The sequence below is a fragment of the Falco rusticolus genome, chromosome 5, assembly GCF_015220075.1.
Source record: "Falco rusticolus isolate bFalRus1 chromosome 5, bFalRus1.pri, whole genome shotgun sequence".
In the NCBI taxonomy this organism is placed as follows: Eukaryota; Metazoa; Chordata; class Aves; order Falconiformes; family Falconidae; genus Falco; species Falco rusticolus.
In genome coordinates this window covers 12,721,488-12,742,287 of record NC_051191.1, presented here as the reverse complement: position 1 = coordinate 12,742,287, position 20,800 = coordinate 12,721,488, and the positions used below count along the sequence as shown (strand labels likewise).

Below are 20,800 nucleotides of genomic sequence, written 5' to 3'. Positions count from 1 at the left end.
TGACTAAACCCTGAGTGCAGACACATGGCTCCAGAGACATTTGCTCAGTTTATGGGGTGAAGGAAAAAATCAGAATATATATTTCAGAACATATTAGATATTTCTGGAATACTTGATGGTACATATACCGTGTGCTTAATACATGCATTATGCCTCAAAGTATTCATGCGTGGATATTTACTTTTATTATTTATAGACCAGTTACAACACCAAGCCCACTTCCAGACGTCAAGAATAAACCTATATTTCACAGCTATTTTTATAACCAATAGTAAATCTTGTAGATGATGTGAGTACTGTGAAAGTTATCTGACCTTGAGCAAGAAGAAAACCCCACAGGAAGACTTCTATCTCAGAAAGCATCAAGAGATGCCTGATAATCATTTCTTATTTGCAGCCAGAGACAGTTTGGTACTACACTAGGTTTCTTTTTAAAATGAAAGACCATGCACACTTCACCCAAAAATCTCCAAGCCAAAAGTACGTTCTTTCACAGTGGATCGAGCAAGGTGTGGGGCCGGCAGTTTTTTGGAAAAGGCTTCACTGCAGTTCTCCAAGAAATGTACACATTAGTGTGAAAACAGCCACATCCGACTAAAAGACCAACATCAGGAAGAACACCAGTACTGTATTATGCAGCTTGCACCACACCATATGCTTGCGCTGCCCAGAAATGTTCCACATGGCTCTCTTTCCCTCGTGCCAATGATGCTTTAAGGAGCCAGAAGACTCTGCCAGTAAAAAAGAAGCCAGTTAGGAGTACCAGAGACTAACAGATGTTAAAGTTGGGACAAACCACCACAATCATCTATGATATTCAGCCCACACAAACCAAGGAATTTTCCCAAGGCTATCTGTATGGTGTCAATGTATAATTGCAAAAACTAAAGACATAAATATTTTTCAAGTAATTAGCACCTGGAATGATACTGCTATACAACAGTCAGAGGCTGTGCCTGATCAGTGAAGTATAAAAGGCTTTTCTTCGTCTCTGAGGCAAAGTGCATGTCATGTGCATGTGCCTGAATTTTCTTCCCCCCAAAGCAGGATGCCCACAAGGCACAAGGCAGATACTGTTCTTGAAGGACAACCTCCTGAACCTGTGGGTTGTCTGAGGGTGATGGGGGGCCAAAGTGTGTGACCAGCCTGGTTAGCAATGGTCCAGCACAATGACCTATGCTGCAGCCCTGCTTAGCTTACAAGCATAAGTGCAAAGAGGTAGGCTACGTCGTATTAGATACAGCAGAATGAACGTTTTTTTGACAAAATTTAAAGTTTGGCATTTTTATAGGAACAGTCCGAGCATAAATGGGAGTTTTGGACGAATGATGTCTAGGCCATATATTATGCAAGGAAAACTCTAGAGTCTGAGTGAATATTTTGGTTTCAGCTTCCATCATGTTATCTTGGGATAGTGACTTGTACGGCTGAAAAAAAAGGTGTGGTGTGTGTATGTCTATATACATATCTGTATATGCTTGTTTCAACATAGTGTTAAGACCACTGGTTTCTAGACAATATGTGCTGTGAGGCCAATTCATCCTAATCATGTAGTAGTCCGCTGGCTCTGCAAGTACTGGTCGGAGCTAGGTTAAAAAAAGGATCAGATGGGGCAAAAAAGGCAAATATTATAGGAATTCTTTACAGATCTCTACTGTACTAGGAGTATACTGTGGTTCCAGAGCATTTGGCTACCTGTGGATTACTGAGTACAAAGTCCTACAGACTATCTTGGTAGAAATGTCTTCTATTTTTCTGTCAGAAAAGTTCTAGTATGGAGAATATAAGAACATAAAACTTGTTATGCATCAGAATAATAGCCATGCAATCCAGGATTTCTTCTCTGAAAATAACTAGGCAGGGACTTTTGAAAAACACTCCGTGAGCAGGGAATGGACAGAGTGATAATGGGTTTGAAAACTTTTCATTGTCTTGCAACTCATGGTTGAGGGATTTCCTGAGCAGAAGGCAGTAGGTACATCACCATGGTTAATAGACTCCATGGTTCTTAATTTCAAGAATCTATTAGCTTTTTTATGGGTTTGTTAGAGTTTTGGCCTTCACAATATCCTGTGGCAATGAGTTCCCTGATTTAGTTATGCATTGAATAAAAGACCATTTCTTTTAGTCCTTTAAATCTGTACTTGTTCTTTTTCTTTCTTATGATAGGTATCATGGTCATCGATTGTTCCATATTCTCTTTCACCATGCCATTTATGACATGGAGTACCTCCTTCCTCTGCAATCGCTCTTTCCTCTGCTCCATCTCTCTTACATGAAATTCTTCCATACCTACAGTCACCATTGTCACCTTATGTGTAACTTTCCTTGTTGTATTTTAGTCTTTTGGGGGCAAGGCTGCAACACAGTAGATGAAACAACTACAGATTTATACCGTCCCAATAAAGAGAATATTTTTTTGAAGGTCGTTAAAAAGGGCAAACCCCTGATTTGCTCACTATGGAGCAAATCAGAACTATTTTTACAGGTAGAAATACTCATGCTAATCTCTCCTTCCAATATATCAGTAAGTAGAAAACCTTATTACAAAGAAGAGTATACATCTGTTAGAAAAAGCAGCCATCAAAAGCAATATACAATTCTAAAGTGAAAGCATAGGAAAAGCTGTGAAATAAAACCTCAAATATTCCTAAGATCACACAACTGCACATTCATTTCTCAAAATTTCCATAAAAGCAACACAGACTTTGAGGCCAAACATTTGCATTCATCTTCCATCAACTTCAATAACTGATGTTTAGCAGTAAATTCATGAGAATTGTAAGTATTCAACCTCTGGAAAAATTTGGCCAATTTTAGAATTTAACCCTGAAAACAGTAAAGCTAGTGAATGAGTCACTTTAAAGCAGGTTTTCAAGCATCTAATGGCAACCATGTGGGCCTATGTACTAATGTCAATTCATCATTTCTATATCCCACTGTTCAGCAATAGCAGCTCAACCCCGAAACTGTGTTGTAAGCCTAAAACCCTATAATGCTCTCATTCAGTAATAGAAAATCTTCAATAAATTGAGATTCCCAAGATATCAAAATACAGATCAGCAAGGGAATGTATTCTTCCTAGTAATCATAAAGAGTATTTTACATATAATAACCAGGTACAAAAAGTATGGTGCAAACAAACCGAGCCCAAGGACACTTCTGTGTCATCGCAGTGACTTCACCATCCACCAGAGCTTACTGTGATGTCACAGGAGTCTCTGGATGTGTGACCTCATACTACTATAAGTACCTCATGGCTGTCTGTGCTGTTCCCTTCCTTTCTCTTTATCGTCAATGCTAAGACTAACTTTTAACTATAAAATGAAATATTTTGATTTATGACAAAAAGGTTAGTTAGGGAAGTTGGGTACTAAATTGTTCAGTGGAATCTTTATCCTTTGATTATGTAGTTGGCTGAGCAAAAGCATTCTGATTCATTCTATTCCAATTTAACTCCCCATTGCAGCTGACCCAAAAGCTGACTTTTTTTTATGCTTTGTATCTCCAGGAAAACAAAAATTGCAGTTATACTTGTTAATCATGGCATTTCATACTACTTGTTTTAAGTTTCTGGCTTACCACACACAAAAAATACAACAGAAGTCATGCAAATATATAAAGGCTTGATATATTCTATTTTTGAAATCCAGTGTTAAAATTATTTTACTGCCACTGTAGGTTAATCTGATCATTTTTGTAATAAAGAAAACATGCGCTGTATTCTGGGACTTTGTATTTAGCTTGATAGTGTAGCCTAAAATGTAGGTGCATCTGAACACTAGGCCTGAACCTATGCTCTTCAGAATGGTGCCTGAATTACCTTACTTCTGTATTTGAACTCTATTTTTTCTTTTGTTTTGAAGTTGTTCTGTATGCTTTCAGTTTTGCTTTATACACATTTACTGTTATATACTGTCAAGCAAATAATGACATAGATAACTTCTTACTACTTCCTTTATAATCTCCACACTGCCCAATTGTTATATTCAGTGCAACTGAATATTTTTCACAAATTATCCAAAGTTCCAAATATAAGCCCACTCTGAAAAGCAGTCCTCATGCAGAGCACATTTTGATGTTTTACATCTTTCTTTCCATAGTTAAGGATTTGGACCAAAATAAGGAGCTCTAAATATACCTTTAAACTTTTGTGGGTTTCAGAGAAGTCCCCTGAATTTGAGGAACTGGTAAGGTTTTAACATCCTTTTTTAAATTTAAATCAGTTCTTAAATTTTAAAATGTGTGCATACAAGAGACACAAAGAAAGAGAGAAAGAGAAAAATTCATGCAAAGATAGTCTGTCTTGGCAGGAATTTCATATTATGTTGCTAGAAGAGTTTGTTTTGCAGGAAAGCAGTCATTAAGTTTACCCACGTTATAAACTTTTCTAAACATGCAGTATGTTGTAGTAAATTTTAGTATTATCCATAAGCCCGGTATGGTGTTATGTAGTCCACAACAGATCTGGGTTGATTTTTTTCCCTTCCAAATCCTGTATCCCTGAATACCCAATATCTGTCCAATCACCTTGATACTTAATGTGCAACAGATTGAAAGGGCAAATTTCCCTGCATGGTTCCAAATGCAGGCTAAAATGATCAAAATCTCGATTTCAGCCTTGACTACTTCATTCTTTTGGACGTGGATATCTCTTCGGTTTCCCCTACATGACAGCAACAGTACGAGAGAGTGAGGGGAAAGAGCACTGAGCTCCCCTGCATCACTTCCATTGTTCTTTCTTCCTCTTGTCCCTCATTGCTTTGTAAATAGATGCATCTTCTCCTTATCCCTGGCCTCCTTAGTCTTATGCATCTGAAGCATAAAGTAAGTCCATCTCGTAATTTAGGATAGTGTCTACGTCTGTGGTGCTCAGGCAAGGGGTAGGAGGTTGTAGGCAGACAGAGAAAATGCATGCCTTGGTGAGGCAATGACGCCTTTCCCATATTGGCCTTTTATGATAAAAAGATGTGGCTACGCAAGGATTAGAGGTGGAACGAGTATCTGCATTTGTGTGCATTTATGTACATTATCTAATGAGGGAGTAAGTGCTGTGTTGAGTGCTGGATATATAGAATTTCAGTGTTGCCTGTATGTGTTTCTAGTTTACGTTGCTGTTTTCCATAGGGTTTGTAAATTATGTTCACAGTGCTCTTCCAGATAGAGATCATACAATGAGGCAATCTTCCTTTTTTTTTGTGTGTGTGTGGTTTTTTTTTTTCTTTTTTATTATTTTAACCAAAGCAGACACGACTTGATGTTTCTTTTCTCAGAGGAACCGACAGAACAGTCAATGAAGCTTTTGGTGGTGAGATGACTTGAGATCAGTTATGATGGCTGGGTCAGTGCATTTCTCCCAGTATCACTTTAGAGTCCCAGGAACATTCCCATACAGTTTTCCCTACCTTGTATGTTGTGAGCAGTTCTGAGAACATGACTTTGTCACCAAGTACTATAAAACTAGGAAATGGGTGAGGGGGATCCTGCCTGCCTTGTGTGACTCTTAGTCCCTTTGTCTTTGACACACCTCAACCTCCTCCTTGAGCAGTGAGGTTCTGGATTTTTCTGTCTGCCCTTGTTTCCATCAGAGCCCCAGTACAGCAAGTGGTATTGCGTCAGTAAGCACTTTGGTGCAAAACTACTCAATCATTAGAAGGGGTATGTGGCAGTGAAGATATTCTAGCTTTTACATTTTTTATCACACTAGGGCTATTTTTTCTTTCTTTTCCACTCTTATTATTAACCTTTTTGTAGAAAATTGGCTTACCAAGAATTTATGAATTAGCAAGTCTATTATAATGATGAATGGTAATTACCATTTAAATCCTGAGTCATTCATCAGCTTGTTCACCATATGTCAGGTGATACAGGAGTGCATGAATACTTGTCTGGTGAGTATTTCTCAACTGATTGTTATATTTGCCTGAACTTTGGACCTGTATGCCAAATACTAGGTGAATAAAAATTAAAATGATAGGGAAAAAAAATTACAGGTAATATAAGGGGAGAGAGAGTGACAGCACAATAAGAAGCAATGCTGATAGTGACACTTATTATACTTATTAGCATTAGTCTTAGACAGTTATTAGCTTTTTTCAATTTAGGAAGAATAAACACGGCTTGGAGATTTTCTGAAGATACACAGAAAACCTTGTTATGGCAAAAGAGATCCTCATATAAGATTCCTGGGTAAGAAAGTATTTTTAGAAAGAAGTCAAGTTTGGGAAAGAGCTTTCCAGTCAGCCTAGCTAGCTGGGTCCAGCCTGAAGCTGCCTGGGAATTTCTGCCTTCATCATATGTTTCTTTAGGAGTGTGAAGGGAAGTAGTAGCTCCTGCCAGGATCCCAGAAAAGGGGTGTCTGTATAGCCCAACCAGCATTTCATTTGATCCTACCCATCTCCTTACTTGATGGTCTTTAATGACAGGGGAAAAAGTGAAAGGGCACAACAGCTGAGCTGTCACTCAGCCTCCAAATCCAGCCCAGGGTCAGCTAATGGGGTAGTGTGGGGACAGCTTCGCTTCCTTTGGCAGTGCCAGACATGCCAGGGGTGTAAATGCAAGATTTCTGACTGCAGAGTTCTCAGTCCACCTTCTCAGAAAGCTCAAAACAACAGAAAAGTGTCCTCTGGGTCTTCCACAGAAAATCATCTTTTTAGATATGAGTGAGATTATTGTAACAGGAATGGGTGCACATTATGTGCCTAGTGATAGAGACTCTAAGGACGAAGTTAACATTAATGATTTTAACTTTGACTATTTCTTTTCGTTTTGACGTACTGTATCTCTCTTAGGTTTAACAGCTCATAAACTGAAGCCAACTTTCTGAATGATCATTTAATTCTTGAAATGTAACCATAGACTAGGAAGAAAATACTAAGATATTAATCCTGGCGGCAGACAGCAAACGCTAGACCCAGAAGCTTAATGGTGCTGAGCTGAATGGAACAGAACAAGTCTGCTATCCTAACAAAATACAGTCTCTGTCTCTGTGCGGATTGGGAATGTTCTCTCACTATAAGCATCTGAACACAGGCGAACATAAAGTAACAGTTAAACTGAGTAATGTTGCATAGCTAAACTTCGGGGATCTTGTTCAGCTTATCTAGCTGGAGGAAAAAAATTTAAGAATATTGTTTTAATCAAAGATCTGATATTCTATCAATGCCCAGTTTTCTTCATTGTGCTAAAGTTACGGTTCTGCTTTTTTTATAATTGCCTCCACTTCTGAAAAAAAAAAAAAAAGTTTTGTATTGCTGTTCCAAAACTATGTATGTGAAGAAAAAGGTTGCTGAAGTTTAGAAAAAAATGAAAGAACCATAGAATTTCCCGTTGGATCCTCTCAACTTTAGATCAAACCAAACCCGTGACTAATGGATGAAAACCTTTTAAACATTCAACTCCCTACACAAATTTGGAAAGGTGAACCCAGAGGTAGAATTCACTGCCAGCCTGTATCTTACACTGAGCGTCTTTGTGTACTGCATCTGAATTTAAGTAGAATCAGGTGCTGTACATTAAAATTAGAAATGCTTTCTTCCTTTACTAATGGACCTAATTGGATATAACAATTTTTTAAAGACAGGTTTTTTTGTGTAAATGATAAGATGCTCTTGGTTCAGATACTCTTGGAAATAGAAGGGCACCAGATGGAAGCACAGAGAAGAAAGCTAGTAGCAAAATTAATTTGCAATCTAAAAGGAAGAAAAATGAAAGAGGAAACACAGTAGAAAATTTTCTTCAGTGAAGTTCTAAATAAAAATAATCAGAAACAAATAAAGCCATGTATCCCTAGGAAAAAAGATTAGGATTTGTGGCTATCAGTTTCGGCAGTAGACTTGGAGAGTAAGCTATTACTCAGACATAAAGAAAGATATCAGAATCATTCCCTAGCCTCTTTTGTATTCTGTAAAGTTTAAGCAGTCTATAAAATAACATCTTTTTTTTTGGTGGCTCGTAAGTCATTACCAGTGGTTTTGGATGCCTGCAAAAGCCATCCACCATTCAGCCCTACATAATGAGCCACAAATCTGGTAAAGATAACACTTCTGTTTCTGATTGAGGAAAAACATAGTGTAGTAATCAGGTGTGTGTTCTTTCAAGGAAAACGCTAAAGAGAGTCCTGTATGGTGGCAGATACTGTATCCCTGGATCAGCAAAAAGAGCAAAGATTCCCATTGACGCCTCCCACTGGAGGCCCCAGTATTCCTAAGGCCGCCTCTGTATGTCAGCATGTGAAGTTGATCTTTCCCAGCTGACGCTGGGCTGAAATTTCTTGGAAGCAGCTGGGGTGGAGATGTGCCAGACAACCTTAAAAAATAAATCAGTTACAAGTGAACCAGGGCAACCCCCAAGGCCCAGAGGTAGGGCGGGTGTTTTGCTACATGCATTACTAATTAACTGTGAAAAGTTTTGAACGGTCCCAAAATTTTTTGTGAGTACCAGCTACCTTTTATAAAAAAGGCCATAAAAAGAAGGTAGAAACCATGGTTCCAGTAACTGAAATTAAGAATACCAGAGTTTGGAGTTTGGGGGCGGGGGGGGGGGGGGGGGGGGGGCGCAGCCCAACCCACGACCAAACCTGCTTGAGTTTTTATTTTATTTTTAACTGAATGTGATTCTTCATGTCAGACAGAATGTTCCTTATCATAACTCATCTGACACAATCCAGAGTGATGCAACATTTTTATAATGCTTATTTCTTTTTTTTGCCCATTCCCCAGTAATTTTTTCCAGACAAAAATTACTTCAGCCTGCAGAAAGCCTTTGGACTCCGTCCTAACTAGCCAAAACTTAACCTGTAATTAGGAGTCTTGAATCACTTGGAAAAACAGGTACTCTTTACTCTACCTTGAGGTTCATGTTACAGTAGGGAGTGAGTATTCCAGACCCTGCATATTCGAAGTTCAGGGGCCTCAAGGGAGAGTCGGAATTGTACTAGAACAGCTTGATTTTGGCTAGCGGAAGTAAAATAATCATAGTTTTCATTTTATTTTTTTTAAGCCATTTGAGACGCTGCAGGAGTCTCAAATTAAACAAGTTTTATCAATAATAAAAAAATGAATTGTGGTTTTTTTTTTTGCAATACCTACGATCTGTGAAGGTTAGGAGCTGCATTATCCATTATGGCCTGAATATATTTTTCTGGCTTTTCTGGACAACATTTTTAAGTGAAAATACAGTTTATTTGCATCATGTTATGTAACAGCTGCAGTCTAAACACTTTATAGTACATGTCATAGAGGAAGGAGATTCCTGCAGTTGCCGGTCTCTGCCAGAAACAGCTATCTCTCGTTCCATGAAGACACAGTCCATTGATTAAGGCTGGGCAAAATTTCAATCGCATGCTGTTTCTGCCGATAGCCAGCTTAGCTGAGCATGACACATGGGTGATTATAGCTCACGTTCACCTCTGAGATGATAGAGAACAGAGACATTTGAACCACTGAACCACTGAATTGGTACTAGTCGATTGCACCAGACACTAACTTTTCTGTTCTTTGACCTGTCTAGCTGGTAGAGCGATATAGAGGAGTTATAGAGGACTGTATGAAAAGTTTATTTGTAAAAAGGTTGTAATGATTGTTAAAAACATAAGGTATGAAGTGTTAAAAAAAAAAGGGGGGGGGGAAGTGTAGAGGAATGAAGCTGGGTTAATTAGCATTGATAATATACAACTGTGGGTTGGCTTCAGGGGTGCTGTGGATGGTTCTGTTAAGTGGTTGATGAATGATGATGAAGATTTAGTGATGAAAAGAGAGCAGCCAAGGAAGAAGCAGAGAGAATGAGTGCCTGGTGTGAGGAGAGGTCAGAAGGCAGCAGATGGATTGGCATGAAGAGTGTGCTGGTATGAGATGGTAAAAGACCTTGTTGCAGCTTGATAGTTTGGAGGGTGCTGCGACAGAGCAATGAACAGGGCTGAGTAGGTGCCTTTTGCAGTTGATGGAAAAATAATTTACTAAGCCTGGGCTGCATCCGTGGCTGATACTCAGCTGTACACTTGGAGCTGTGCTATGCAGGACCTGGAGCCACTCAGAAGCAGAGACTTTAAGTCACCTTTATTTCCTCACTGGGGTCTTCCTGGGACTCTGTCTATTGTATTTCTGGTTCTTTAAAGCTTTGAGGGACACTGTAGGCTGATGGCAGTCACAGAGTGGAGTGCTTCAGCCGCATCCTTGTGTCCCTCCTTACACTGTGTGCACTGGCAAGCAACATGGTGCAGGTGTTAAAGCCCAGAGCAAAGTAGGTGCATTGGAAAACAGCCTAAGGTGCGCAGCCTCGCGTAACAGCACGTTAAGAAACACCTAATTTCCTTGAGGAGCCCGTGTGTGTTCCTGAAAGTGAATGTGTGTACGTGTAATACTATATTGTGTGTGTATAATATGCATTTACTCTATATTTTAAAAAATAAAATATAAATAAAAAAAAATTAAAGAAAAGCAGGTGCTCAGTGAAAACCAGATACAGACTCTGAGCTTAGCTTTCCTAAGTAGATGAAAAGGGGTGGAGGGGAAAAAAGAGTTATTAGATTAAATTGAGATTCGGTCTGGGGGGGCCGTAAGCAAAGTCAAGCCCAAAGAAGATTTTTCTTTGTCAGAATTCTTGCTGGTGACTGCAGCAGAAGAATCAGATTTTACTGGATTTTAAAAATATTTATCCTCTTTATTTTTTTCCCTTTTTTTTTTTTTTTTTCTTCTGCTTTGCCAAAAGCCATCAGGATGTTTTCTAATCAAGGTGGAAACGTGAACAAGGATTTTATTTCGGGAAATCTTTTCTTGATAATAGAAGTAGACAATTACTATATTTTAAGGATCCATTCAGTTACCTAATAGACAGTACATAAACTGGTGTATATGACCCATAAATTCAAGATCTGTGGGAACAATAAAAAGTGATAAGAAGACAGAAGTTGACTTGCTGAATTTAAGCTAAAAATTCTCACACTTGCAGCACTATTTTAAGGGAAACAGATTTAATAGTAATCTCACATTTGATACTTGCAAGGCATGATTTTAACTAAAATATATCGCTAGAAAATCAATTGAATTATTTCTCCATTTTTCAGAATGAAACCCTGACAGCCCATCATTTCATTTTAAATTAAACAGTTGTTACAGAAAAGAAGAAATAAATATTCAAATCTGTGGTTTGCTGGAATTACTACAGTGTATGTAAACAGAAGCGGGTGGATTTGCAAGGGCTATGAAGGGAAAAAACAACCTAAAAATTAATATAGCCTACAATGCCTTGACTTACTATAATACCTACCAAACCATCTTTAACAGTAGGATTTAAATTGCAGAATTGACATGGCGAGTTTCTAGACCTTGACTTTGCCTGGTAAGGAGATCCCTGATGTGGAGGGGACTATTACTAAGATTCTGTAGTTATCCTCTGCATTGAATGAAAAAAATATTCATGCCTTTAGGGGTTGTGGGTCCTTGCTGTGATTTACATAACTTACTGTGAGCAGCCATGGCAGACACCAATTATAGAGAACTTTGGAACGGCTCTACCTGTAGCTCCCAGTGGAAGCCATGTTTCTGTTGTATTAAATCTGTACAGAAATGACAATGGGGGGAAAGGAAAAAGAATAAATGGTGCTGTGAACGTTATAAGTAAACCTTTGGGAACAACAATATATGTACTGTGGTGTAACAGATAATGCAGATTTGCTCAGCATTTCAGAAAGCATCCAAACCAAATAATAATAATAATAAATAAAACCAAACCAAAAAAACAAACCAAGAAACCCAAACCAGAGAGCAGCTGTAATGTCAATTTGCCTTTCACAGCTACCGCCATTTTGGCAGGCAATAATCTAGAAAGCTGAAAAGATTTCTGTTACGCGTTTGGTTTGGAAAGGAAACATGGCCAGGTGAAAAGAATAATACATTTACCAAAGTGTCATCATATACAGTGCAGGGAAGGAATTCTGAATGTCAGCCCAAATAAAAAAACATGCTGAAAAGGGACTCAAAAGCTTATGGAGTTAGTGGAATTAATATTCACTATGGAAGTCTTTGTAAAATAGTCCACTGTAAAAATGAACAACTCCTCCACAGCCTGAACATAAGCTGGTGACCTGCTGGGACTTGCTGCCACCTCCACAGGCGAGAAGAGAAAGCTGGAGGCACATTTCCATCTCTCCGTGTACATGGCCTGGCACAGAAGGGTGAGCTACTGGTGCTGTGGTGCAGCTGTGCACTGTATATGGATCAGGGCAAGCCTCTGCCACTATCGTGGGACATCCCCTGGACTTCAGAGAGAGAGGAGAAGTGGCCCTTCCTGCGAACAAGGATGCAAATGTTCTGTGCACCATGCTCTGCTTTGAGTCCTGCTGTAAAGTGATCTCCACCAGCTGGGCCATCCACCCAGTGAAACTTCATCAGCACTGGGTGGACTGGGCATGCTGGGGTGCTTGCAGCTGCCCCTGGGACACACCTTGGGTCTGTGGCCTGTAAAAGTCATGTAGCTCTCTTGAAATATTTCTTTTGGGGTTTTTAAGTACTGACAGGAAGCATTTTGCTGGTGTGTACTCAGTGCTTCCTAGAAGGTAAGAAAACAGCAACAACAATTCAATTTTTTACTTTTGTGCCAAATAAAACCAGAATGTCTTTAAAAAAACACCCCCAAAACAAAACCAAAACCAACAAAAAAACTAACCAAGCAAACCAACCAAAACACAAAAAACCCCAAAATGTCAAAGCTTGTACTCTCAAGGAGAACAGAGGAAAGAAGGTCAGGCTTTCTGTCTTGGCTATTACTGCTGCAGTGCTGCTGGTGAAAGAATGGCATCACAGAATAACAGAATGGTTTGGGTTGGAAGTGACCTCTGGATATCATCTAGTTCAACCCCCTGCTAAAGCAGCTTCACCTACAGCAGGTTGCACAGTATCGTGTCCAGGCCAGTTCTGTGTATCTCCAGAGAAGGAGACTCCACCGCCTCTCTGGGCAGCCTCTTCCAGTGCTCTGTCACCCTCAAAGTAAAGAAGTTTTTCCTCATATTCAGGTGAAACGTCTTGTGTTGCAGATTGTACCTGTTGCCCCTTGTCCTGTCGCTGGGCACCGCTGAAAAGATCCTGGCCCCGTCCTCTTGACACTCGCCCTTGAGATATTTATATGCATTGATAAGATCCCCGCTCAGTCTTCTTTTCTCCAAGCTAAACAGGCCCAGCTCTTTCAGCCTTTCCTCATAAGAGGGATGTTCTAGTCCTCTCATCATCTTCATAGCCTTCTCCAGGACCCTCTCCAGTAGTTCTCTGTCTCTCTTGAACTGGGGAGCTCAGAACTGGACACAGCACTCCAGATATGGCCTCATGAGGGCAGAGTAGAGGGGAAGGACAACCTCCCTCCACCTGCTGACCACGGTTCTCCTCATGCACCCCAGGATCCCACTGGCCTTCTTAGCCACCAGGGCACACTGCTGGCTCATGGGCAACGTGCTGTCCCCCAGAACTCCCAATTCCTCCTCCGCAGAGCTTCCTTCCAGCAAATCAGCCCCAGGCCATACCGGTGCATGAGGTTGTCCCTCCCCAGGTGCAGGACCCTACGCTTGCCTTTGTTGAACTCCATGAGGTTCCTCCCTGCCCAACTCTCCAGCCTGCCCAGGTCTCACTGAATGGCAGCGCGGCCTCCTGGGGGATCAGCCGCTCCTCCCGGTTCTGTATCATCAGCAGACTTGCTAAGCATGCCTCTGTCCCCTCATCCAGGTTATTGATGAATTAGTTAAATGGGACTGGACCCATTTCTGACCCCTGGGGCACACCGCTGGCTACAGGCCTCCAACTGGGCTCTGCACTGCTGATCGTAACTCTCTGAGCTCTGCTATCCAGCCAGTTCTCCATCCATCTCATTGTCTACTGGAAGGCAGAGCAGAAGAAGGATAGGAGCACCATTCAGATAGCCCATGCCTCTGTGTGGGGGTCTATGACTGTGTGCACTCTGAACTTTGGTGTGAGAAGAAACGTTTTGTCCTGCTTCTGTTTCAGCATAACTTCTCAACTGCTACCGTTCCTGCCTGCTTGGGCTGGGTTTTATGCTGAGCTGAACAGGTATCTGTTCATGTCTGTATATTTATGTTGTCCAAGCCTTAATTTTCTTCTTTTCTCCGTTATTTTTTTTTATAATAACCTGTTGACCTCTGGCATCTAGCAAAATCACTTCCACATTTGGAAAGTTTGGAGAAATCCTCAGTGTACTTAATCTTTACAATGTCAAGAAAACACTGGACACAGAAGTTACCTGAGTTACCTGAGGTTGTACAGTGAATTTCTGACACAGTTGGAAACTAGGACTTGAGACCTTGTGCTCATTTCCTTTGTTTTTCCTTCGGACTTGCCCTTTTGGTTTATCAGCTTGTATCAAAAAATCAGGGACAGTGCTCATAACTAAATTAAAAGTAGATCCCACTCTGAGTCTGTCTCCTCTCTTGCATGAATCAAATCAGTCTGCAGCACATAACCTGCAGAAGTGTTGCTTGGCTGCTTCACAAATTGTCATGTGCTAAATTCAAAAGGTCTCAAACCTTCTTTGTGTCCTTCATAAAAGCTAGAACTGATAGCCTACTGTTGTCTACATGCTGTAGACAAGGGGGCAAATCCTATATAGGAGTCATTGACAGATGAAATCCAGAAAGGGCTGAAATAGCTTTGCCAAAATACATTTAGATTAGGATAAAATATTTATAGCTGGTTGCTGTCTTCGGCTGGACAAATGAGCATTTTTGCCTCTGAGCCTTGGCAGCAAAACCAGATCAAGGACTTGTAAGGATGGCAGCTTTGTCTGCACTGAGCCACAGGAGTGTGGTGCTGTGAGTCTAGTCCTCAGGCATCCAGACTGGGGCTTGGGCTCCTTGGTCTGTCCTGGAGAAACGTTTCTGTCCATCTGGACCTTCTCTCAGAACGGGATCAGAAAGGCTCCACATCCATCAGTCCATGTCTGCCCTGTAATGCTGCTGATGAAAATAGGCTACTTTACGTATAGCTTATGCTACGATGGCTTCATTATATGTAGCAGAGAAGTCAGTAACTTTCAGCATTGTATCGGTTACTAAAAATTCTTCAAGTCTAACTGTAATTGAAAACAGGGAAGCAAGTCAAGTTTTGATATATAGCATGATTCCATGGCACCTCACCAGCCTACGAACATATCTCCACCTGTGATTCAGAGGCTTAACCAGTTCACAGGACAGGTGAAGGAAATGATCATTCATTTTGTGGTCTGTGCTCCCTCTCGGTCTCCCTTTGTGCATCACGCTCCTGGAAGGCACTGTCATCACAAAACATTTTCATCATGTTTTCAGGGAGGACAGGGAAATACAAAATTTGCAGAGGACCTCACTTCCAAACACATGTCCCAGGCTAGGGGGTTAAAGCAGTTCTTTTCTAATGGCCTATGCTTGTAGGCATTTTTCGTCTATTAAGTCCCTAATAAAAATCAGCAATATAGTAATCTTAACTAAAGCTATATACATTGTATTCATTCTGCTGCAGGTGTTATCCCATAAACATAATTTCACATTTTTACAGAAAGGAGGGGGATGGTGACTTTCGAGCCACTAAGCATATTTAATTGCTATTTTAAAAATTTAAACACCTTTTTATGTTTCACATATTTCAGATTTTCTGCCTGTCTAAAGCTGAAATAGGATGCTGTTTCAAACATCACCTCATGTTTATGAACAAGGCAAGGTGATCTTTGAGTATATCAGATTCTACTAAAGCAAAAAGAAAATAATTTTATAGAGTGTTATTAAGATTCAAGCCTTGATTTCTTCCCCTTCTAAACAGTGTCCCAAAGACCTGTGGTATCCTCTGTGTTAAGTGCTGGGTTCAAGAGATTAAGGGCAATGACTGGCATCTAGTTCACTTTTATTTCCATTTCAGTGCAACCTCACATCGCTATACATCTGTTTTGTTGATTCAGAAGAGCACTTGAGATGCTTTACAGTTGATTTTGACAAGTGCTACAATTTGATATGGGTAGATAATTCTTGCTGAGATGATTTCAAAAGTACAGAAATTATAATTTTGAGTAGATATTACCTTTCTTTATGATCAGAATTTTCATGTAATATACTGTGCACTTAAGCTTCTTAATCACATTTTCCTTTTTTAAACATTACATTCTTTCCATCTAATCTAGTAAAGTATGGCAAATTAAAATATTGTTCTAAATATATCTTGTATTTTTTTCCACACGCTGTGGACAGCTCATGCAAAATCCACTTTAAAAAGTGGTCCCTCCTAACCTTCTCCCCAAAACTATTTGGTTTGGAATTTAATTAAGTGGCAAGACAGGACTGTATGGTAGGGCTGATTAATGCACACCTCGGGTGCATTTCACCTCATGCTTCCAGAACATCTGAGGTGTGGATTAATCAGTGCAACCACTCAGTCCAAAATGCCTTAGTGCGATTATAAAATAGGTATATTTAAAAAAATAAAAAGCTCAAATACGACAACATATTCTTACACTACAGAATATCACTCACTAAGATGAAATTTGGAAAAAAAAATAAATTCATTAAATTCCAGGTTTAAACACAACTGAGCTATTTTGCTGAAATGTTTTACGGGGTGCTGTGAGCGTGTTCTGTCCTGCCTACTCTCTGTTGTCCCCTCTGCACCCTGTTCCTTGGGGGTGCACCAGGACAACAAACCCATTGTCACTCCCTGGTGCCTGACTCCTTTTATCCACTCTCTGGTCTAATGCCTTACTCTTTCTTTCACTTTTTTTGTTTATTTATTGTCCTTTGCCTTAGGCATTTCTCCTTGACCTCAGTATTTAGCCGGTATGAGCCTGTGCCTGTGCTCTCTTGCATTGGTGGTCCCCAAGTGCTGCTCAGCACATGAATTGATGAGGGAAGGACCTGTCCTTGGGTAACCTCTGTGAGCACTGTAGTGGGGTTAACTCCAGATTTACACCGGTGCAATTGACAGCTTAAGTAGTCTCAGTTGGAGGCTTTCAGCGGAAAGTCTGGCTTGGTACTCCAAAGAAATATAGAGTAGGATGGGCAGAGAAGTCCTCAACTTTCAGAAGGGACACCTGCTACAAGTTTGTCTTCCTCTAAAGGAGAATGGACTAATTCATATTGAAAAACCGCATGCTTTAGCAGAAAATACTGTCAGAATGTATTCTGAGAAATAACAGTGTTATGTGTCATGAATCCCTGATAACTTATTCCACAGATATACATGAGAAAGCAAAAGCTTCCACCTCGCACCTGCATGCGTCTCCCCTGGAGGCCTGATCCTCCGAATATCTACTGAAGCCAATCGAGAGACTCCCATCGAGTGAGTTCAGCTCGGTTTGACCGTCAGAGGGGGAACGCTGCACCAGCACCTGCACTGATTTTCAGAGGGCTGTGCTGCTGGCAGGGGAGAGCAGGTTTTCCTGCTTCGCAGAAGGGATTGATCAGTGGAGCCCAAGGACTTCTAGAGATTGCCTGCAGCTCCATGAACCTCAGTGGGTGTCGTGCCCTGGCATCCTCGCAGGTCTCAATCTCCTCTGTCCCTTTGAAAAAATAATTTGGCTGGAAGTCTCTGAGTTTAAACTAGCGGAGCTCTTGAGAAGAGTTTTTTTGTTTTGTTTTGTGGCTTTTCATTTTATTTTATTTTTTAAAAAATTTCTCTCAAGAGAAGAGAATATAGCCTAGAGTTTTTAAAATACCATAGGAAACGAGAAGCTGCTCAGTTGTAGGGGAGTGTGGAGGGTCCCCAAGGAACCCAACAGACTAGCAAAGGGGAGCGAAGTGTCTGGAGTAGTGATGGAGGGAGGACGAAGCAAGCAACAAAAATAACAAAGTAGGGCTGAGGCTAATATACAGGAGGGAGCAGAGGGAATTTAGAGAGCAGAGGGGGAGAGGCATATGTCCAAAAAAGGAGAAGATGATTAGAGCAGGAGGCAGGAGGGGTGGGGATGGGAATGCTAAAAAGCCCAGCTTTGCATCAAACACAAAAAACAAGGGTCTGAAATGGCACACTGTGCTCAGGGGAGTACTCCTTACTGACGCAAGCAGACACACTGAAGTCAGTTATTCATATACGGGCTGAAGGAATGAGCCCCGTCTCCACAAAAGAATTTCAGATCCGTGCTCATTGCATTCTCGCAGCCGTTGCTGGGCTGAATTGCCATGTGGCACTCCAGCTCTGCCATCCGCTCCTTACCTCTACTTGCAACACTCCTGTGTGTGTTTTTTTACAGTATGGTTAGCTGGCCACAAAACTTACAGAGAATTCAAATAAAATAAAGAGAAATCTGCTAAGAGACATAGGCCTTCCCCTTCTGAGAGATGCATGCTAACACTTCTGTCTAGCACAAACTGTATTTGTCCAGATTCTTCAGAGCCGAAATCTGTATCAGTATTTTTAGTCAACAAAAATAGCTGATTCAGCCACAGCTTTTTTAATAAATATATTTCCTTTTAAGTTTAGCTTATGGTGTTAGGTCTAAATACTAGTGAGTCTAGTTGCAGATTTAAAACTAAATCCTTGAATGTAACTCTTATTTTTACCTCTGCTAAATGCACTTTCTACATTCTTTACTGAGACAAATAGTCGTCTTCGTCATCAGTAGTCACACTGAGGTTTATAGGGTCATTCACATACGTTAGGAATTGTTGAAGAAATAAGTGTTTATGCAGAATCTACCCCATAAATAGCAGAGAAAAAGCAAGTAAGGTAATTCATGCAGGGCTGGTGATATATATACAGGGCTACTCACAAAGTTTCCTCTAGTGTTACATTTGTATTCATATATGTCAAAAATGCAATGTTATTTCTTTTTAAAATAAATTGGAAGCACAAGGCTGTGGTGTATGATTATTTTATTAACTGATAAATCAGTTAGCTCTCAAAGGCATGGAGGAAACATATTTATTTAATTTACAAATAAACTGTATCTATTCCCCATTCCCATTCTTTGTTAGAAATATGCATTACACTAAGAAATTCCAATGTTTGATATTCAGGGATGCTTAAATATATTTTTAAAAGGTAAACAAACAAACACAAAATATTTTTTTTTTTTCTAAATCTCCAGACTTCACTGCAAACATAATCCCACACCAATACGAACAAATGTGAGCATTAAGAATCTGTTTTCAGAGGACGTGTGCTTTCATAGTCATGTAACTAGTATTTCCACAGTGGCTTTCTAATTTCAGGCACACAAGTCCATATTTAAATGTCTGAATAGGACAGCCTGACTTTCAACATCGCTGAAAGCTGGTGCTTTCATACCTGCAAGGCCATATATGTCCTTTTCCTCTGCTGAGACCCAAAAGAATGGATATCTGCACCCATGTGGAGATGCCCCTCTGCATTTGAATATCTTGGATGCAGTGTAAAAATTTGAATAAAAGCAGATCAAATACAGTAGGGTTTTTTTTTCCCTATGAGAAATCACAGGCTCTTATAGAAGATGTAAGAGTTGAGAGCTACTTAGTGGAGAGCGTTCTCATGTCTTTTAAACACTTATCAAAGAGGGTTATTCCATAATTATCCATTACAGGGACAAAAACTTCTTCAATTATGGAATAACTCTTTTTTTATCTTCTCTTAGTTGTAGAATCCCACTCTAATCTCCTGTTTTATGGAATAATTTACTATTAAAAATGGATGAAAATGTGACTCTCCTTTATGTTCTCTTCCTATGTATATATATTGAGTAACCCAGTTTAACAAAGGAGAAATATATTCTCTGGTACTGCCTACATCACTCATGTTCTCTCCTGTGCTTAGCCCAAACTGAGTGCTTCTATAGTCATGAACAGCAAACCTGTCCCTGTACACTTGGCATCAGCTGTTGTTGTCTCGACTGCAATTGAAAATCGGGTACCAGTTATGCTCTGTTACATGCAACAGATTTGGGTTCATCTAAACCCCATAAGAGCATCTATGCTATAACAAAGTGATGGTGAAGAAAGAGAGGGTAGCACATAATACAGTCTAGAAGAAAACCCTGCAGAAGAAGAAGAAATTAGAAACCTGCAGAGCAAAAAATTGGTAAGGATGTGAACTGTTTGGAAGCTAAGGAATAAAAGCTTATAGCAGAGATACATAGAAAGTAACTACTGAATACTGCTCAGGAAAAGAAAAATCATGATCCTTATGCTAGGTAACTTTATTATTTCAAATAGCCTTCTTGGCAATAGTAGGAGAAGTTATTAGGATCAGATTCTGCGTTCCCTATTTCATAAATATTCTAACTGATTTTATTGTGGCTATGTGTTTAAAAATCTTTATTTAATGCATATAGATTTAATGCTGTGGGGTGGGATCTGGTCTGCTTAACTTAGACACCTGATTTTCGGTGCTTCCAAAAAGCAATCCTAAGGCTTCAGCTCTGACTCCTTATCAGGCTGATGGGGAGGAGCAGGCTTGTTTAATGGCTGGGAGTCACCCTGCACAGCTAAGACCTGACAGCTGAAACAAGCAGACAGCATCTATTTCTTGACGTCTCTTTCCCAGCAGTTACCTACCTGGGAAACATCAAGACATGATTTAGGACAGTTTCCTCTCCACGTGCCAAAAACTTGGGCATGAGTTAAAGGCCTGTAGTAGGCAACGGAGTTCCTACTTCAAGTTTTGTAACAGTGTGGCAAAGCTTTTACCCTTTTACAACATGTGGATGCAATATGCCACAACTGAACTAAATGGGATGTTTGTACAGGTAAGACATTAAAAAGGAGGAGCTATATAGCAGCTGCTATTATTATTATTATTATTATTTCACACCGAGAAGGCTCTGACGCTGGAGATGCACCGAGCAAGACCGACAGGATGATACCAGACTCCCT

General features: G+C 40.2%; 1 long non-coding RNA gene across 2 annotated transcripts in view; it reads right to left on the bottom strand.

Moving 5' to 3' along the window:
• LOC119148853 overlaps window positions 1-20,800 on the bottom strand; it is a 77,815-nt gene that overhangs the window by 22,591 nt on the left and 34,424 nt on the right. Inside the window, exon 3 of one of the 2 annotated variants that reach the window (XR_005104513.1) lies at window positions 229-731. The exons of the other annotated variant lie outside the window; for it this stretch is intronic. This is a non-coding gene — a long non-coding RNA (uncharacterized LOC119148853). Of the gene's footprint in view, window positions 1-228; window positions 732-20,800 lie in introns of those variants that run through there. 2 annotated transcript variants of the gene reach the window in all.